The sequence below is a fragment of the Daphnia magna genome, linkage group LG5, assembly GCF_020631705.1.
Source record: "Daphnia magna isolate NIES linkage group LG5, ASM2063170v1.1, whole genome shotgun sequence".
NCBI classification, from domain to species: Eukaryota; Metazoa; Arthropoda; class Branchiopoda; order Diplostraca; family Daphniidae; genus Daphnia; species Daphnia magna.
In genome coordinates this window covers 2,719,039-2,735,379 of record NC_059186.1, presented here as the reverse complement: position 1 = coordinate 2,735,379, position 16,341 = coordinate 2,719,039, and the positions used below count along the sequence as shown (strand labels likewise).

The 16,341-nt window shown below is 46.7% G+C and overlaps 4 non-coding genes across 4 annotated transcripts; 1 reads left to right on the top strand and 3 right to left on the bottom strand.

Moving 5' to 3' along the window:
• Nucleotides 1-1,898: 1,898 nt before the first annotated feature.
• Trnal-uaa lies at nt 1,899-2,013 on the bottom strand. The gene is made up of 2 exons: nt 1,976-2,013; nt 1,899-1,943 (listed from the first exon to the last, which is right to left on the bottom strand). It is a non-coding gene; the product is annotated as a tRNA-Leu (tRNA).
• A 5,096-nt stretch (nt 2,014-7,109) lies between these two features.
• Nucleotides 7,110-7,181, top strand: Trnae-cuc. Its single transcript has one exon. It is a non-coding gene; the product is annotated as a tRNA-Glu (tRNA).
• Nucleotides 7,182-7,411: 230 nt separating this feature from the next.
• Nucleotides 7,412-7,483, bottom strand: Trnag-ucc. The gene has a single exon. It is a non-coding gene; the product is annotated as a tRNA-Gly (tRNA).
• Nucleotides 7,484-7,550: 67 nt separating this feature from the next.
• Nucleotides 7,551-7,666, bottom strand: Trnal-uaa. Its single transcript has 2 exons — nt 7,629-7,666; nt 7,551-7,595 (listed from the first exon to the last, which is right to left on the bottom strand). It is a non-coding gene; the product is annotated as a tRNA-Leu (tRNA).
• Nucleotides 7,667-16,341: the final 8,675 nt, after the last annotated feature.

The window sequence follows — 16,341 nt, the reverse complement described above, 5'->3', positions numbered from 1 at the left end:
AAGTAAAGGGTTAGTTTCAACTAAGCGTTTATCGTAAAAATTATTGACGCCAATCCCATATTGTCTAGTGGTTAGTTTTTATGGAGGGGTTTCCGGAAGGGAAAAATAAGATAAAGATAAAGAAACTAAGTGTTTATCGTAAAATTGTTGAGGCTAATCCCATATTGTCTAGTGGTTAGTTTATGGAGGGGTTTCCGGAAGGGGAATAAACATGTATGGGGTGGGTGCATTTAAAAATATTCCTAAAATTACATAAATAAAATAAATGGGGAAGAGTCTACTAATCTACTGGGTATAGAGTTACTACGGGAAGAAGGGGGTTATCCTCAGCTTCGGGGTTTGGTGCACCATGATGGAAATGGGCACACACCATATCCATTGATCCCTAGATCGCTGCCAATCGGGCCTTGAATCGGAAGGCACCCCAGGATCTTCCGTTGATTCCAAGAATCGAACGGATTTCGTCGTTCCTGGGGTACCATGATCCAAGAGACCCGACAACCAGGGGGAGAATCCTCCCATGCGAAGAATATTTATCATATTTCCGCTGGTAGGCATTCTCCATACTCCCTGGTTGGTCATAGCAGACCACGACGTCGACCATCACCCGGGAACCGGATAGTTGAAATTCAACATCTGGTCTTAACCTTTGCCCGGGGATGGCATTGTTGATCGTGACGTCGTGTCCTTGCTTGACTAGCAGCGACTCCAAGAGATCTTGGATGGTGTTGTGCCTCTTGGTGGCGAGCTGGAGACCTTCTTCACAGTGGTTAAGCACATGAAACCCGGTCTCGTTTTCCTTTCCGCATCGGCGGCAACTCGTGTCTTGCTCCTGTGAACCAAACCACGAGTGCCCCCGAAGAGGAAGGATGTCGAGCCGGGCCCTGTGAAGATATCTCCAGTCTCGGAAGGAGAGAGGCGTACGGCAGGATACCAGGCGAGCCATGTCTTTCGACTTGTCTTCCAGGGAGAGGCCAGTGGCAACTACTCCCTGGTGGCTCTTGTCGGAAATTAGGTCCCTGGTATAGCGCTGCCGAGCTACTTTCCGAAGTCCGCGGACTGCCTTGACTGGGCTTACGGAGACGTCATCGGCGACAATTCTTAGATTTTCGTCGCCGGATACATCAATCCGCACTCCCAGTCGTTTGGCAGCTTGGCGGGCAAGAGTCAAAAGATTGGAACCTGCCTCCGCGTACCTCAGTCTGTAGAGCCCCCCATCCACGGATCCCGAAAGATATTCCCCAACTGGCAACACTCCTGGATGCTCGTTTCTGAACCCTCGCCGGATGGTGTCATGGAGCTGCTCTCGGCATATGTTCCTCACTGTAGGGTCTCTACAAGTGAGGAGCTGAGCAGCCCTGGCGATGGTCCAGATATCGGCATCATCAGTGATGCGGCATGTTCCTAGGCCCCCAACCCGCCGGTCCTCGTAGAAAAACGGGACCGTTGCGTGATTGGGAAGGTTGCAAATAAGGCCTAGAAACTTCCTACACTCAGTGTCCAGTTGGGTAAGGCAGTCTTTCAGGACCCGACCCGAAGCGAGGTGATGGGAAAGGGAGGGAAGAAGGTGGCTACGGAAGATTTCAAGTTTTTGCCATGGTGCGAGGTGGGAGGCGGCAATCTTGTCGAGGTTAGGGATAAGGTCAGTTGGTGGTCGGAACCGCAATTTTCCTCCGATCGGTGTACCAAGATATGTTTATTGGTCGTCTGGACCCAAGCACCGAATTAATTGATCACCAATTCGGCACTGGGCGTCAGATGCGATTACCGAGAATTGAACTCGGGTCGATTGCTTGGAAGGCAACCATGCTAACCACTATACCACCATCGCTTATTATTACAGTAAGACACTCGTATGAAAAATCTACTCCGGAAGCACATTTTCCAAGAGAAAAAACTGTCAGGAGTGGGATTTGAACACACGCCTTCATTGAAGACCAGAATTCAGATGCTTTTGTGAAGTAAGATTTATATCCTTAAGTCTGGCGCCTTAGACCGCTCGGCCATCCTGACTTATTTATATCAGTTGTACCATAATGAAAAATTACGCTGTTCATCAACAAACTCAATAAAGCACTTTACATTTAATTAATAACGTTTTCCGACAGCAAAGCTTTTGCTTCAGCTATCAGAAGAAGAAGGAGTAGTAGAAGAAGAAGAAGAAGAATATGGCTGCGGCGGGGGTGGCGGCGGCTTCTACCGTCACACCGGGAACCAGACAATAGAAATTCAACAACATCTGGTCTCTTAAATGTCCGGGCATGGCTTTGTAAAGCAAAGCATGGGTTGTTTAAAAAGTAAAGGGTTAGTTTCAACTAAGCGTTTATCGTAAAAATTATTGACGCCAATCCCATATTGTCTAGTGGTTAGTTTTTATGGAGGGGTTTCCGGAAGGGAAAAATAAGATAAAGATAAAGAAACTAAGTGTTTATCGTAAAATTTATTGAGGCTAATCCCATATTGTCTAGTGGTTAGGCTTTAAGGGTATTTTCCAAAAGGGAAGAAACTTGTATTAAAAGGATTCATTTTAAAATGTATTAAAATAAGGGAAAAGTACAAAAATATATTTAAAACAAAATACAATTAAATAAAATTGACTAAAAAAAAACTATTCTACTGGGAGTGGGGAATCTACGGGACTTGGGGGTTTTCCTCGTCTTCGGGGTTTGTTGCACCGTAGTGAAAGTGGGCACACACCATTTCCATTGATCCCTGGATTGCTGCTAATCGGGCCTTGAATCGAAATGCACCCCAGGACCGTCCATCGATACCAAGTATCGAGCAAATTTCTTCATTCCTGGGGTTCCATGATCCAAGGGACCCGATAACCAGGGGGAGAATCCTACCAAGGGAAGAATATTTAGCAATCTTTCACTGGTAGGCATTCTCCATGCTCCCTGGTTGGTCATAGCAGACCACGACGTCAACCATCACCCGGGAACCAGATAATGTTAATTCAACATCTGGTCTTAGGCGTTGCCCGGGGATGGCTTTGTTGACAGTGACATCGTGGCCTTGCTTGACAAGCAGCGTTTCCAGGAGATCTTGGACGGTGTTGTGCCTCTTGGTGGCTAACTGGAGACCTTCTTCACAGTGATTAAGAACGTGATACCCAGTCTCGTTTTCCTTCCCACATCGTCGACAACTCGTATCCTGCTCCTGAGAGCAAAACCACGAGTGCCCCCGAAGAGGAAGGATGTCGAGCCGGGCTCTGTGAAGGTATCTCCAGTCGCGAAAGGAGAGGGGCGTACGGCAGGATACCAGGCGAGCCATGTCTTTCGATGTTCCTTCCAGGGAGAGGCAATGGGCTACAACTCCCTGGTGGCTCTTGTCGGTGAGCAGGTTCCTGGTATAGCGCTGCCGTGCTACTTTCCGAAGTCCGCGGACTGCCTTAACTGGGCTTACGGAGACGTCATCGGCGACAATTCTTAAATTTTCGTCGCCGGATACATCAATCCGCACTCCCAGTCGTTTGGCAGCTTGGCGGGCAAGAGTCCAAAGGTTAGACCCTGCCTCCGCGTACCTCAGTCTGTAGAGCCCCCCAACCATGGATCCTGAAAGATATTCCCCAACTGGTAACACTACTGGATGCTCAGTTCTGAACCCTCGCCGAATTGTGTCGTGGAGCTGCTCTCGGCAAACATTCCTCACTGTAGGATCTCTACAAGTGAGGAGCTGAGCAGCTCTGGCGATGGTCCAGATATCAGCATCATCAGTGAGGCGGCATGTTCCTAGGCCCCCAACCCGCCGATCTGCATAGAAAAAGGGGACAGTTGCGTGGTTGGGTAAGTTGCAAATAAGGCCTACGAACTTCCTGCACTCAGTGTCCAGTTGGGTAAGGGAATCTTTCAGGACCCGACCCGAAGCGAGGTGATGGGAGGAGTCGCAATTTTCCGAACCGCAATTTTCCGCCTATCGGTGTACCAAGATATGTTTCTTGGTCGTCTAGACCCAAGCACCGAATCAATTGATTATCAATTCGGCACTGGGTCTCAGACGGCTTGCCTTTGTCAAAGACCAGACAAGCACACTTCCCGGCATTAAATTGCAGTCCCAAGGTGTTAGCGGTGTAGGTTAAAACGTTTAAAATATTTTGGAGCTCGGAAGGAGAATTTGTAACCACGGCAATGTCTTCAGCATATGCCGTGGTTTTCACGAGCGAGCCAAATAATAAAAATCCGGGGTTAATATTGGACTTTCCGGCCCTGACGAGGGGCTCGGAAGCCAGGTTAAAAATAGGGGAACTAAGAGCGTCACCCTGGTGAACACCCGCTGTCGGGAAAATGCGAATGGATTCTTTCCCAACGGCAAAATCCATCCGATTTCCCGAATATATGTCTACCAGGATGCGCCGGAGGTCTTCTGGTATTGGAAGTGATGTGAACAGCTCATCCAGAACGGCGTGAGGCACAGAACCAAACGCATTGCACATGTCCAGCCATGCTATGGACATGTGCCTTCGCTTGGTCTTTGTTTCCTCAACAACCGTCTGTAAGAGCTGTGTATGTTCTTGAATACCATGGACCCCCGGGAGGAAACCCTTTTGCTCGGGAGATAACCAGCCAAGGTTTGAGGCGACCTCCGTTATTCTTTGGCTGATCACTCCCGAGAACAGTTTGTAAATGGTGGGAAGAAGGGATATTGGTCTATAGTTGGAATAGTCGCTAGTGTCCCCCTTCTTGAAAATGGGGACAGTTCGCGATGTCTTCCAACAGTTAGGAATCCCCAGCTTCCAGACCATTTTACAAACTGTTTCCAGCAGAATGCAGTTGGGGTCGATGGCTCTAAGATGACGGTATTCTAGGCCATCAACCCCTGGTGATGTATTGGTAGCCCGGCGAAGCTTAGCTTCAAGCTCTTGTTCGGTTGGCGCACGATTGAGGAAGTTCATCTGGTCCTCTGATGGTTGGGACCAGTCGCAGGTGTCGTAGAGTTCCTTCGCACTTTGGCACTGCTGCGGAGATGGTCTCAATCGGTTGTAAGTCCTCTCGAGATATTCCTCCGCAGCTTGAACAGTACCATCGTACGAAGGTATACGGTCTTCTAGCACCTCTCGAACGGCTCTTCTTGGGTAGATTTTGAAGAGCCGCTGAATCTTCCTCACCTCGTACGCCTTTTGCTTGATATGTCGCCGGGCCTTCTGCATCTGCCGGTTTTGGTTTCTTTTTCTTTTGTCAGGGTTTCCTCGGGTTGTTCAGGGCTAGGGTCTTGTAAAATTTGAGCTTTAGGGAGCCAGTCAGCTGTGCAGCGTTCGAGGACGTCGTTTAGGTCATTAAGTGTCACACAGCCCAAGAAGGCAGGGACCCAGAGACTAACAAAATCGTCGTCTCTTTGGCTCTGCTCTTCTGAGCTGTGCTGACTACGTCCTCGAATACTTTGCTGACTGGGGACAAGGGATAACATCTCAAGGTTCGGTGAAGGGTCTAAAATCTGTTCTGTTAAAATTTGGGGGTTAATATTTTCTTGTGGAGGGAGTTCATAAAGCCAACTAAAATTTTGTGTATTAAAAGAAGTGGTGAACTCCCTCCTAAGATCTAAAATTGGGCTGTCGTTAAAATATGCTGGAGATAGAACATTACCAGGGGATTCAACGATCGCTGGGATTTCCACCACGGATTGCTCATCACGCTCGTCTTCTGTTGCAGTAACCTCCTCTAGAGAGATCACTGCAGCAGAAGAGTCACGGTTGGAGCAATCCATATTGGGCATCCCAGCAAATCGGATGGAGGGTGATGGATTGGGAATGGAATGTAATCTTTGGTAATGTCCTTTTAGGGTAGGGCCATCTCCAGCAAATCCACACACTTCTCATTCCCAATATTTAACTAGTCGGAGTGTGTGGGCTGTCTCTAGGTGTCTGTGGATACTACCCATGGCTCTGGTGTTAGTTGCCAAGGTAGTCCACTCACACCTAGGACACTTCGTGGGTTTCCCAGGGTATTTTTAAATGATTTTGTCCCCTTCAATTCTGGAAGGGGAAAACGTGGGGAGAGAAGAGTGAGCGAGATTAGGAGACCCCTGCGAACCATCCATTGCAGATGCAATGGTTAGTTCGAGGGAATGGCGGAGATTGCTGGAGGAAAGGGACTCAGTACAAGGTCTTGCATGTCTGCCGGCTGAAATAAAGGAATTAAATTCCTTTTTACAGCCAAGGCAGACATACTGGGTGGTGTACTGAACCCCTCTCCTAGAATGTCTTTCTTTTATGTGTGTCTCCGCCAATTGTCTCTTGCGATCCCCAGACCAGGGACTGCTACCTCGCTCACCTTGACAGGATTTCTCCCCACATTTTAAAATGTTTGGCAGAGGAACTGGGATTTTAATGATTGTCCCATGGAGTCTTACTCTAGTAGAATTTCTACTAGATGCTCCTTCCTCTGCCATTGCTACCCTGGGCCCACTTACATATAAGAGTGTAAAACAGAAATTCTGATGAAGTAAAACAAAAAAATGAAATAAGAATCAGGAAAAATATAGGGAGAAAAATTTAAAGACCAATTTAAAATATGAAGAAAAATATTGTTTTTTAAAAGGATTTGATAGGATTTAAAAAAAAATAAATAAATAATAAGGGAAATGGAAAATGGGAAAAAAAAGTTTAAAGAACGGAAAATGAGATGGTTGACCATATGATTTTGATGTAAAATGAGATTCAAAAGTAGTGAATATAAAAAAAAAAATTTAAAATTTTCTGGGAACTTAGATTGAGATAAATTAAGATACCAAAATAAAAGTGCAAACTAGATGTTTGAAATAAGAAAATCTGAAAATAAAATAATTTTTTTTTTTGAAATAATAAAATTTTAATCCGTAAAAAAGAAAATTGGCGATAAATGAAGTGATTTTAATTTGATAAAAAAATATAAATAAATTTTAAAATGAAAATAAATAAACAATTAGAATGGAATATAAAAATTAAAGAAAAAATAGTATTGAATAAAAGCAAAATATTTGTTTTTGTAAAAAAAGAAATATAACGAGCTAAAACATAACATCCATAAAAACCCAGAGCTCTTTGAAAACACGTCTGCTCTCGACAAAGTCTAGCAGGGAAAAATAAGATAAAGATAAAGAAACTAAATGTTTATCGTAAAATTTATTGAGGCTAATCCCATATTGTCTAGTGGTTAGGATACCTGGCTCTCATCCAGGAGGCCCGGGTTCAATTCCCGGTATGGGAATAAACACAAAGAATTTGTCATATATTGGGAACAGATTAATTGCATATATCATATTTATCTCCATTAATACTTCATGTTTCTGACCTGGCCTACCGAGGAATCAGACATTTTCCTCGTAGTTTTTTCCATACTTAATTCATTCTTGCTCATAACGTATGTAATTTTAGACAACAGGTGGCGGACATCGCTCCTAAATATTCATGATTTTCCAAATTAGATAAATAATTTGTTGCGATGACCGAGAATCGAACTCGGGTCGATTGCTTGGAAGGCAACCATGCTAACAACTATACCACCATCGCTTATTATTACAGTAAGACACTCGTATGAAAAATCTACTCCGGAAGCACATTTTCCAAGAGAAGAAACTGTCAGGAGTGGGATTTGAACCCACGCCTTCATTGAAGACCAGAATTCAAGATGCTTTTGTGAAGTAAGATTTATATCCTTAAGTCTGGCGCCTTAGACCGCTCGGCCATCCTGACTCATTTATATCAGTTGTACCATAATGAAAAGTTACGCTGTTCATCAACAAACTCAATAAAGCACTTTACATTTAATTAATAACGTTTTCCGACAGCAAAGCTTTTGCTTCAGCTATCAGAAGAAGAAGAAGTAGTAGAAGAAGAAGAAGTAGTAGAAGAAGAAGAAGAATATGGCTGCGGCGGCGGTGGCGGCGGCTTCTACCGTCACACCGGGAACCAGACAATAGAAATTCAACAACATCTGGTCTCTTAAATGTCCGGGCATGGCTTTGTAAACAAAGCATGGGTTGTTTACAAAGTAAAGGGTTAGTTTCAACTAAGCGTTTATCGTAAAAATTATTGACGCCAATCCCATATTGTCTAGTGGTTAGTTTTTATGGAGGGGTTTCCGGAAGGGAAAAATAAGATAAAGATAAAGAAACTAAGTGTTTATCGTAAAATTTATTGAGGCTAATCGCATATTGTCTAGTGGTTAGTTTATGGAGGGTTTTCCGGAAGAGGAATAAACATGTATGAGGTGGGTGCATTTTAAACAATTACTAAAATTACATAAATAAAATATATTGGAAAGAATCTACTAATCTACTGGGTAGGGAGTTTCTACGGGAAAAGGGGGGATATCCTCAGCTTCGGGGTTTGGTGCACCATGATGGAAATGGGCACACACCATTTCCATTGATCCCTGGATCGCTGCCAATCGGGCCTTGAATCGGAAGGCACCCCAGGATCTTCCGTTGATTCCGAGAATCGAACGGATTTCGTCGTTCCTGGGGTACCATGATCCAAGAGACCCGACAACCAGGGGGAGAATCCTCCCATGCGAAGAATATTTATCATATTTCCGCTGGTAGGCATTCTCCATACTCCCTGGTTGGTCATAGCAGACCACGACGTCGACCATCACCCGGGAACCGGATAGTTGAAATTCAACATCCGGTCTTAACCTTGGCCCGGGGATGGCATTGTTGATCGTGACGGCGTGTCCCTGCTCGACTAGCAGCGACTCCAAGAGATCTTGGATGGTGTTGTTCCTCTTGGTGGCGAGCTGGAGACCTTCTTCACAGTGGTTAAGCACATGAAACCCGGTCTCGTTTTCCTTTCCGCATCGGCGGCAACTCGTATCTTGCTCCTGTGAGCAAAACCACGAGTGCCCCCGAAGAGGAAGGATGTCGAGCCCGGCCCTGTGAAGATATCTCCAGTCTCGGAAGGAGAGGGGCGTACGGCAGGATTCCAGGCGAGCCATGTCTTTCAACTTGTCTTCCAGGGAGAGGCCAGTGGCAACTACTCCCTGGTGGCTCTTGTCGGAAATTAGGTCCCTGGTATAGCGCTTCCGAGCTACTTTCCGAAGTCCGCGGACTGCCTTGACTGGGCTTACGGAGACGTCATCGGCGACAATTCTTATATTTTCATCGCCGGATACATCAATCCGCACTCCCAGTCGTTTGGCAGCTTGGCGGGCAAGAGTCCAAAGATTGGACCCTGCCTCCGCGTACCTCAGTCTGTAGAGCCCCCCATCCACGGATCCCGAAAGATATTCCCCAACTGGCAACACTCCTGGATGCTCGTTTCTGAACCCTCGCCGGATGGTTTCATGGAGCTGCTCTCGACATATGTTCCTCACTGTAGGGTCTCTACAAGTGAGGAGCTGAGCAGCCCTGGCGATGGTCCAGATATCGGCATCATCAGTGAGGCGGCATGTTCCTAGGCCCCCAACCCGCCGGTCTGCGTAGAAAAACGGGACCATTGCGTGATTGGGAAGGTTGCAAATAAGGCCTAAGAACTTCCTACACTCAGTGTTCAGTTGGTTGAGGCAGTCTTTCAGGACCCGACCCGAAGCGAGGTGATGGGAAAGGGAAGGTAGAAGGTGGCTGCGGAAAATCTCAAGTTTTTGCCATGGTGCGAGGTGGGAGGCGGCAATCTTGTCAAGGTTAGGGATAAGGTCAGTGGGAGGACGAAACCGCAATTTCCCGCCGATCGGTGTACCAAGATATGTCTCTTGGTCGTCTGGTCCCAAGCACCGAATGGGTTGAGTACCGATTCGGCACAGAGCCTCAGACGGCTTGCCTTTGTCAATGACCAAGCAAGCACACTTCCCGGCGTTGAATTGCAGCCCTAAGGTGTCAGCGGTGAGGGATAAAATTTCTAAAATATTTTGGAGCTCGTCAGGAGAATTTGTAACCACGGCAATGTCGTCAGCATATGCCGTGGTCTTGACGAGCGAGCCAAATAATAAAAATCCGGGGTTGATATTGGATTTTCCGGCCCTGACGAGGGGCTCGGAAGCCAGATTAAAAATAGGGGCGCTAATAGCGTCACCCTGACGAACACCTGCTGTTTGGGAAATACGAACAGATTCTTTCTGAACGGCAAAATCCATCCGATTCCCCGAGTAAATGTCCGCCAGGATGCGCCGGAGGTCGTCTGGTATCGGAAGAGAAGCAAACAGCTCTCCAAGAACGGCGTGAGGAACAGAACCAAACGCATTGCACATGTCTAGCCATGCTATAGACACATGCCTACGTTTGGACCTTGTCTCCTCGACAACGGTCTGCAAGAGCTGTGTGTGCTCCTGGATACCATGGACCCCCGGGAGGAAACCCTTTTGCTCGGGAGATAACCAGCCAAGATCTGAGGCGACCTCTGTGAGTCTCTGGCTGATTACTCCCGAGAACAGTTTGTAGATGGTCGGAAGAAGGGAAATTGGCCTAAAGTTGGAATAATCGCTAGTGTCCCCTTTCTTAAAGATGGGGACTGTTCGCGATATTTTCCAACAGTTAGGAATTCCAATCTTCCAAACTATTCTACAAACTGTTTCCAGCAAGATGCAGTCGGGGTCGAGGGCTCTTAGATATCGATATTCTAGGCCATCGACCCCTGGTGATGTATTTGTAGCCCGGCGAAGTTTAGCCTCAAGCTCTTTTTGGCTAGGCGCACGATTGAGGAAGTCCATCTGGTCCCTTGATGGATGGGACCAGTCGCAGGTGTCGTAGAGTCTTCTCGCACTCTGGCACTGCTGCGAAGGTAGACTCGAGCGGTGGTAAGTCCTTTCGAGGTATTCCTCCGCAGCTTCAACAATGCCATCGTACGAGGGTGAACGATCTCCGAGCACCTCTCGAACGGCTCTTCTTGGGTAGATATTGAAGAGCCGTTGAATCTTCCTCGCTTCGTAGGCCTTGAGCTTGATCTGTCGCCGGGCTTTCTGCATCTGCCGGATTTGGTTTCTTTTTCTACCATTAGGGTTTCCTCGGGGTTTCTCAGGGCTAGGGTCTTCTAAAATCTGTGCTTTGGGGAGCCAGTCAGCAGTGCAACGTTCGAGGACGCCTTCAAGATCAAGAAGAGTCTCGCAGCTCAGAAAAGCAGGTACCCAGAGACAAGCGAAATCGCCGCCTCTTTGGCTTTGCTCTTCTGAGCTGTCTTGGCTGCATCCTCGAACATTTTGCTGACTGGGAGAAAAGGTTTGGGTCTCTTGAAGGGGATCGGGTTGTGGCCCTTCCGGAGCTACATGTGGTGGATAAGAAATTTCTTGTAGAGGGAGTTCGTAGAGCCAACTAAAATTTTGTGTATTAAAAGATGCGGTGAACTCCCTCTCAAGAATTAAAATGGGGCTTTGGGTAAAATTTGCTGGAGATTGGGCATTACCAGGCCCCTCCTCTTCGATCGCTGGCATTCCCATCACGGATAACTCTTGACGCTCATCTTCTGTGACAGCGATCTCCTCTTGGAAGGTCGCTACCACAGAAGAATCCCGAACAGAGGTATCCGCGTTGAAAAACCGTGGCGACCGGATGGAGGGTGATTGCTGTGGTGCTGAGTGCAATCTCTGGTAATGCCCTTTTAGTGTAGGGCCATCTCCAGCAAATCCACACACTCCGCATTCCCAATATTTAACTAGTCGGAGTGTGTGGGCTGTCTCTAGGTGTCTGTGGATACTACCCATGGCTCTGGTGTTAGTTGCCAAGGTAGTCCACTCACACCTAGGACACTTCGTGGGTTTCCCAGGGTATTTTAAAATGATTTTGTCCCCTTCAATTCTGGAAGGGGAAAACGTGGGGAGAGAAGAGTGAGCGGGATTAGGAGACCCCTGCGAACCATCCATTGCAGATGCAATGGTTAGTTCGAGGGATTGGCGGAGAATACTGGAGGAAAGGGACTCAGTACAAGGTCTTGAATGTCTGCCGGCTGAAATAAACGAATTAAATTCCTTTTTACAGCCAAGGCAGACATACTGGGTGGTGTACTGAACCCCTCTCCTAGAATGTCTTTCTTTTATGTGTGTCTCCGCCAATTGTCTCTTGCGATCCCCAGACCAGGGACTGCTACCTCGCTCACCTTGACAGGATTTCTCCCCACATTTTAAAATGTTTGGCAGAGGAACTGGGATTTTAATGATTGTCCCATGGAGTCTTACTCTAGTAGAATTTCTACTAGATGCTCCTTCCTCTGCCATTGCTAACCTGGGCCCACTTACATATGAAAGAATAAAATAGTAATTCTTATTGACTAAAAACAAAAAAGTAAAGCAAAATTCGGTAAAATATTGTTAGAAAAATAAAAAATAAACCATTAAAAATCTGAAAAGAAAATTCTAAATAAATATAGAAAGAAAGGATTTTTAGAAATTTAAAAAAGAAAGAAAAAAAAATACCAAAATTGATGTTTGAAGTACTAAAAATTAAAAATAAAATAATTTTGTGAAGAATAAAAAAAAATAAATAAATAAAAAACCGAAGAAATTGTGGAATGAATAAAAAAAATTAGTGAAGAATAAAAACAAATAAAATTTTACACCAAAAAAAAATTGTGGAATAAAAAAAAATTTGTGAAGAATAAAAAAAAATTATAAACCGAAGAAAGTGTGGAATGAAATGAAAAAAGAAATTCAAGGATAAAAAGAATAAATAAATAAATTCTATGGAGTAATAAAATTAAAGAAATATATGCATTAAAATTCAATATTTGTTTTGGTTAAAGCATAAGAATTTTTTAAAGGGTTTTTTGGATGTCAATGGATAAAATGTAAAAATAATACAAGGAGCTGAAACACTTCATTAATAAAAACCAGAGCTTTTTAAAAACACGCCTGCTCTCCACGGGGTTTGGCAGAATACTACTTGGTTAGTTTATGGAGGGGTTTCCGGAAGGGGAATAAACATGTATGGGGTAGGTGCATTTTAAAATATTGCTAAAATTACATAAATAAAATAGATGGGAAAGAGTCTACTAATCTACTGGGTGGGGAATTTCTACGGGAAGAGGGGGGATATCCTCAGCTTCGGGGTTTGGTGCACCATGATGGAAATGGGCACACACCATATCCATTGATCCCTGGATCGCTGCCAATCGGGCCTTGAATCGGAAGGCACCCCAGGATCTTCCGTTGATTCCAAGAATCGAACGGATTTCGTCGTTCCTGGGGTACCATGATCCAAGAGACCCGACAACCAGGGGGAGAATCCTCCCATGCGAAGAATATTTATCATATTTCCGCTGGTAGGCATTCTCCATACTCCCTGGTTGGTCAAAGCAGACCACGACGTCGACCATCACCCGGGAACCGGATAGTTGAAATTCAACATCCGGTCTTAACCTCTGCCCGGGGATGGCATTGTTGATCGTGACGTCGTGTCCTTGCTTGACTAGCAGCGACTCCAAGAGATCCTGGATGGTGTTGTGCCTCTTGGTGGCGAGCTGGAGACCTTCTTCACAGTGGTTAAGCACATGAAACCCGGTCTCGTTTTCCTTTCCACATCGGCGGCAACTCGTATCTTGCTCCTGTGAGCAAAACCATGAGTGCCCCCGAAGAGGAAGGATGTCGAGCCGGGCCCTGTGAAGATATCTCCAGTCTCGGAAGGAGAGGGGCGTACGGCAGGATACCAGGCGAGCCATGTCTTTCGACTTGTCTTCCAGGGAGAGGCCAGTGGCAACTACTCCCTGGTGGCTCTTGTCAGAAATTAGGTCCCTGGTATAGCGCTGCCGAGCTACTTTCCGAAGTCCGCGGACTGCCTTGACTGGGCTTACGGAGACGTCATCGGCGACAATTCTTATATTTTCGTCGCCGGATACATCAATCCGCACTCCCAGTCGTTTTGCAGCTTGGCGGGCAAGAGTCCAAAGATTGGACCCTGCCTCCGCGTACCTCAGTCTGTAGAGCCCCCCATCCACGGATCCCGAAAGATATTCCCCAACTGGCAACACTCCTGGATGCTCGTTTCTGAACCCTCGCCGGATGGTGTCATGGAGCTGCTCTCGGCATATGTTCCTCACTGTAGGGTCTCTACAAGTGAGGAGCTGAGCAAGCCCTGGCGATGGTCCAGATATCGGCATCATCAGTGAGGCGGCATGTTCCTGGGCCCCCAACCCGCAGGTCCGCGTAGAAAAACGGGACCGTTGCGTGATTGGGAAGGTTGCAAATAAGGCCTAGAAACTTCCTGCACTCAGTGTCCAGTTGGGTAAGACAGTCTTTCAGGACCCGACCCGAAGCGAGGTGATGGGAAAGGGAGGGAAGAAGGTGGCTACGGAAGATTTCAAGTTTTTGCCATGGTGCGAGGTGGGAGGCGGCAATCTTGTCGAGGTTAGGGATAAGGTCAGTTGGTGGTCGGAACCGCAATTTTCCTCCGATTGGTGTACCAAGATATGTTTCTTGGTCGTCTGGACCCAAGCACCGAATTAATTGATCACCAATTCGGCACTGGGCGTCAGACGGCTTGCCTTTGTCGAAGACCAGGCAAGCACACTTCCCGGCATTAAATTGCAGCCCCAAGGTGTTTGCGGTGAGGGTAAAAACGTTTAAAATATTTTGGAGCTCGAAGGGAGAATTTGTAACCACGGCAATGTCGTCAGCATATGCCGTGGTTTTCACGAGCGAGCCAAATAATAAAAATCCGGGGTTAATATTGGACTTTCCGGCCCTGACGAGGGGCTCGGAAGCCAGGTTAAAAATAGGGGAGCTAAGAGCGTCACCCTGGCGAACACCTGCTGTCGGGAAAATGCGGATGGATTCTTTCCCAACGGCAAAATCCATCCGATTTCCCGAATATATGTCCACCAGGATGCGCCGGAGGTCCTCTGGTATTGGAAGTGATGTGAACAGCTCATTCAGAACGGCGTGAGGCACAGATCCAAACGCGTTGCACATGTCCAGCCATGCAATAGACATGTGCTTTCGTTTGGTCTTTGTCTCCTCGACAACCGTCTGTAAGAGCTGTGTATGTTCCTGAATACCATGGACCCCCGGGAGGAAACCCTTTTGCTCGGGAGATAACCAGCCAAGGTCTGAAGCGACTTGCGTTATTCTCTGGCTGATCACTCCCGAGAACAGTTTGTAAATGGTAGGAAGAAGGGATATTGGTCTAAAGTTGGAATAGTCACTAGTGTCCCCTTTCTTGAAAATGGGGACAGTTCGCGATGTCTTCCAACAATTAAGGACCCCTAGCTTCCAAACCATTTTACAAACTGTTTCCAGCAGAATGCAGTTGGGGTCGATGGCTCTAAGATGGCGGTATTCTAGGCCATCAACCCCTGGTGATGTGTTGGTAGCCCGGCGAAGCTTGGCTTCAAGCTCTTGTTGGGTTGGCGCACGATTAAGGAAGTTCATCTGGTCCTCTGAAGGTTGGGACCAGTCGCAGGTGTCGTAGAGTTCCCTCGCACTTTGGCACTGCTCTGCGGAGATGGTCTCAATCGGTTGTAAGTCCTCTTGAGATATTCCTCCGCAGCTTGTACAGTACCATCGTAGGAGGGTGAACGGTCTTCGAGCACCTCTCGAACGGCTCTTCTTGGGTAAATGTTGAAGAGCCGCTGAATCTTTCTCGCCTCGTACGCCTTTTGCTTGATATGTCGCCGGGCCTTCTGCATCTGCCGGTTTTGATTTCTTTTTCTTTTGTCAGGGTTTCCTCGGGGTTGTTCAGGGCTAGGGTCTTGTAAAATTTGTGCTTTAGGGAGCCAGTCAGCTGTGCAACGTTCGAGGACGTCGTCTAGGTCATGTAGAGTCTCACAGCTCAAGAAGGCAGGAACCCAGAGACTGACAAAATCGTCGTCTCTTTGGCTCTGCTCTTCTGAGCTGTTGTGACTACGTCCTCGATTGCTTTGCTGACTGGGGACAAAGGTTAAGGTCTCAGGGTTAGGTGAAGGGTCTAAAATCTCTTGTGATAAAATTGTGGGGCTAGTATTTTCTTGTGGGGGGAGTTCATAGAGCCAACTAAAATTTTGTGTATTAAAAGAAGAGGCGAACTCCCTCCCAAGATCTAAAATAGGGCTTGCGGTAAAATTTGCTGGAGATAGGACATTACCAGGGGATTCCTCGATCGCTGGGATTTCCACCACGGATAGCTCATCACGCTCGTCTTCTGTTGCAGTAACACCCTCTAGAGAGATCATTGCAGCAGAAGAGTCACGGTTGGAGCCATCCATACTGGATATCCCAGCAAATCGGATGGAGGATGACCGATTGGAATGTAACCTTTGGTAATGTCCTTTTAGTGTAGGGCCATCTCCAGCAAATCCACACACTCCGCATTCCCAATATTTAACTAGTCGGAGTGTGTGGGCTGTCTCTAGGTGTCTGTGGATACTACCCATGGCTCTGGTGTTAGTTGCCAAGGTAGTCCACTCACACCTAGGACACTTCGTGGGTTTCCCAGGGTATTTTAAAATGATTTTGTCCCCTTCAATTCTGGAAG